Below are 4,126 nucleotides of genomic sequence, written 5' to 3' on the forward strand. Positions count from 1 at the left end.
TTTGTTCAGTTACAGAAAACAATAAAATCTCAAAGAAATTAGGAGCTCAACTTCTGAGCTGCCTCTCTCTCTCTCAGTAAATACTGTTACTGTCACTGCTCGATACCGATGTTAGCCTACTATACCATCTTCAGCCACAGCTAGAAAATGTACTGCTCTAGTACCGGAGCAAAAGAAAGCAAGGCCAACTTTGAATGGGCACATGTGTCAAATGCTGAATGTGACAAGGATGGGATTCAAACCCATGCATGCAAAGCCCAATGAATTAGTAGTCCATTGCCTTAACCACTTGGCCACCTCGTCAAGGAAACTGGGCTGTCCGTACATGTGTTGGCGTGCTCCAGATGATCTTTTTTTTTCCCTTGTACTCGAAGGGTCATTTTTCTGTTCCACATGCGATTTCAACATTTTCTTTGGGAGATATCAAGCCACCAAGCCACTGCTGTGCTTCAGTGGCCGGTGTGGAGTTCAGTGGCCCTGTTGTACACGGAAACCACATTGAGCTCCTTGGACATGAAAAGTTCCAGATAAAAGCCATTTGTCATCCTTTCTCTTGGTGTCGATGTTGCTTTTGTATGTAAAGGTGGCAACTTGCTCAGCGAGCAGGCGGAGCGCGGACCGAATGCAGATGTCTCAGAGTGGTGTGTCCAAGTAGTTGTAAAAGGACAGCACTCCAGGGGTGCTGTGGCTGAGTTGGTTAAAGTGCCTGCCTAGTAAACAGGAGATCCTGGGTCCGAATCCCAGCGGTGCCTTTTTTTTCTGTCTTCTCGTACAGAACTGGTCATTATGGACAACCTCCTACGGCTAGACTTAATTAAATGCAAGTATTCATTTCCTGTCTTGAACGACTTTTTTTTAAATGGATGCAACTTGCAAAAGATGAAATACAAACCTTGCTAATCTGCGCTCGTGGCTGGCAAAAAAAAGTCAGCAATGTTTTCTCATTAACCTTAACCCTGCGAATGGAGAATAGTTAAATGACCAAGTCTATGCAGCTTAATCGGTCCGCACATCGGGCTCTTAGGGTGGTGAATCACGCTCACCCCAGTCCTTAATCTTTTAAAGAGGATAAAAAATTGAACCTAGCCGCCACATCTCATACATTCTGTTCAGTGATATAAAGGTAACATCTATCCTCGCTCCAGAGAAAATCACACGTTGAGGGCATTTTTTTTTTCACTTTACCATGAGTCGGGCTCGGCTGCACAGAGGCGAGAGCAGAGCAATGAGGTCACGGGGACAGGGTAGTCACACACTGGCGGTTTAAACACGCGGAAGATCACTGAGGGATCTATATGGACCCTCCGTGCGCCATCAGTCCGCACTCTGGACTCTGAATCCTGCCATCCGAGTTTAGATCTTGGCTGAACCTGAGCCGCAGTTCCTTCTTAAAACGTAATCTGGTGAGCGTTTTATAGAATCGTTCTTGTATGGATTCAGAACTAGCAATACATCAGGAACGAACCGGTCTTCTTCCTGTCTAAAGAGTGTGACCTGCGTGGACCCGCAGTCGCTTTTCTCATGTGCACAAACTCTCACTAGTAAGCCAGAACTAACTAGCTGGTCTTCAGAGAGCCTACTACCAGAGCGTCGCAGCAGGAATCTCTCCCACTTCCCTCATGCCAAACCAGCACTGCCTGACACTAGGCCAGAGAATGCTGATTGGACACAGCAACAAGCCTGCCACTGTTTCTTTGTGTCCACGGGAGATCTGAATCCACACAGATTGGATGAGTATTCAATTGTTACCTCAACCCCAGTTGATATCAGTTTAATTCCTATGAGTGATGTACTTGCTTTTGAGTATCTAGTGTAGAAACTGAAATCAAAGCTCATTAACGAAATGGTATAAATGAATGGTATACTGAATGTATGTCCCTCTTGGTTTGTAACTCTTCGTGATCGAATATATACCTTTTGTATTCTGCTAACCCTCACTATAAGATCTGTTATGTTTATATACACATTTTATGCCTTAATAAATGTATTGTCGTGTAATAGTATCCGTGTGTGTGTGTGTTATCCCGCAAGGTTGGTTTTCTAATAGCCATCAAAGAATCATTTTGTGACTTACTGCTACAATTAATAATTGTCCCTGTAATGCACAAAACCCCTACATTTATTGGTGCCTCATGAGAGGATGCCTACAAACTCAAACTCAGTGACTGACTACAGAAAGTGATAAATAGCACTAAAGTATCTGCCAACGTGCACTAGAACAGTCCAGAATGCTGGTTCTGCTGGCGATCCTCTCCTGGGTCCCTGCTCTGGACGTCCCTTCCCCCACCTCTCTGGGCAGACCAGACACCCGCATTGCAGCTCTTCACCACTACCGTATTTTTTTATTTATTTTACCTTATACGGCATCCAAAGTTTCATCTAAATGCTCAGAATACCCCATTTCTGGTACCAAAATTTGTAGCCTGGCAAAGAACACACCGTACTACAATGAATTTAAATGGGGATTTTTTAATTCTGGATCTGCATGAAATCATAAAAATGAGGGGTTGTATTATTTTCTGTTACAGAACTTAGATTGGATGCAGTATAACCTTTAACTCAAAAGCTTCACATAGATATACCTGGAGATATACACACACCAGGATGCACAAAGAGCTACTATAGCTCTTTGTTATTATATATACTATAATAACAAAGACAAAGCAAAAAATATGGTAGTGGCAATTTCCTCTTTGATCTCGCCTAATCCAAGATGCACAGAACATCAGTCTTATTTGAACATGCTCTTTGCATTCACATCATGTGTAGCCACAGACCACGCTCAACTGTACGATGTCCACTCCCACAATTACTGGCGTGCTGATGTCACTCATACGTGCATGTCTTAAAGAGACAGCTACCAATTTCAGTGTCAGATTTCAAATATCCCCTCCATAACCACCTGGTTACACAGTCATCGCTCAGAATCCCCAGTAAGATTCTCCCCAATTCAGTTTTGCAGTGCTTTAGCTCTTTCAAAGGGTTGGGCTTTGCTAGTCGCATTCCTAGGTTCATCACAGCATTTGAAAATATTCACCAATGTGTTGGCTGGGAATCAAACCTGGGTCAACTGCTTGGAAGGCAGCGTTGCTCACCACTATACCACCAACGTACACAACCAGAAGCCATGGAGCACACCATCAGAGAATGCTCACGATATCGGAAGCTGTCTCTGGGACGTGCTGATTCCACATATTGTGAATAAATCATGATATTGTTAGTAACTGTAGCTAGACTTCAAATGAGTTTCATGGCCAGATGGACTGTTTCCTCGAGTGGTATAGTATTGCAGTGAGACAGCACGATGCCTGCAAGACTATGTCACGCTAAACGCCACAGATTATGATTGTCCATTCGTGTCAGTCGTCCTGCAGCTACAGGAAGAGAGACACAAACATGCTGCAATGCTTTCAGGACATTAGGATTTGTTTGTGCAACATCCGAGAAGAGTACTTGTGGCTTCAATGTGAACTGTACGTGCCTGCCCCCTTTCATCTGTAGTGCATGAATTCCTCCCGGCATGCACTGGGGTAAAGTTCGATAACGATTTTGGCATGCCAGTAGCGTTTTCACGAAACCTCCTAGGGTTACAAGAACACTTGCTTTGTGTATAAAGTACATTGTGACTGTTTTCACAGCCTTCACTTTGTCGTTTTTATGACATTTTTTTTGACAACTCACTAATATTCTCTTGTCCATATCAACACAATGGAAACACAGAACGCCTTCAAACCAGATGCATTTTAAAGAAGACCCCCTTATTTCAGTATATTACCTGTAGTGCTATAGTCAAAAAATCATTAAAAAATAAAGAAAAGTTTCACAACACAAAACAAAGCTGGGAAAGGTCAGAGGACCGGCCTAGTATGTGAAACACTTAGCTGTAGCATTGTGGGTGTTGTGCTTAAAAAGAAATTGAGTCATGAAGAAGACCCCACTATCCCAGTGTATTGCATGTCTCATGGTGCCAATATAAAACAAAAAGGTTTCACAAGCCAAAGCAAGGCTTGGAAAGGTCAGAGGACCTGCTTAGTGTGTAAAACACTTACTTGCAGCATTGTGGGTGCTGTGGTTTGAATGCTATTGTCTTCTGAACAGCATTCCCCTATCCCAGTGCATAGTGCCA

The 4,126-nt window shown here is 43.3% G+C and overlaps 1 non-coding gene across 1 annotated transcript; it reads right to left on the reverse strand.

The window, feature by feature from the left end:
* Window positions 1-221: 221 nt before the first annotated feature.
* On the reverse strand, window positions 222-303 carry trnas-acu (transfer RNA serine (anticodon ACU)). The gene has a single exon. It is a non-coding gene; the product is annotated as a tRNA-Ser (tRNA).
* Window positions 304-4,126: the final 3,823 nt, after the last annotated feature.

This window comes from Atractosteus spatula, chromosome 17, assembly GCF_055471065.1.
Source record: "Atractosteus spatula isolate fAtrSpa1 chromosome 17, fAtrSpa1.hap1, whole genome shotgun sequence".
Lineage (NCBI taxonomy): Eukaryota > Metazoa > Chordata > Actinopteri > Semionotiformes > Lepisosteidae > Atractosteus > Atractosteus spatula.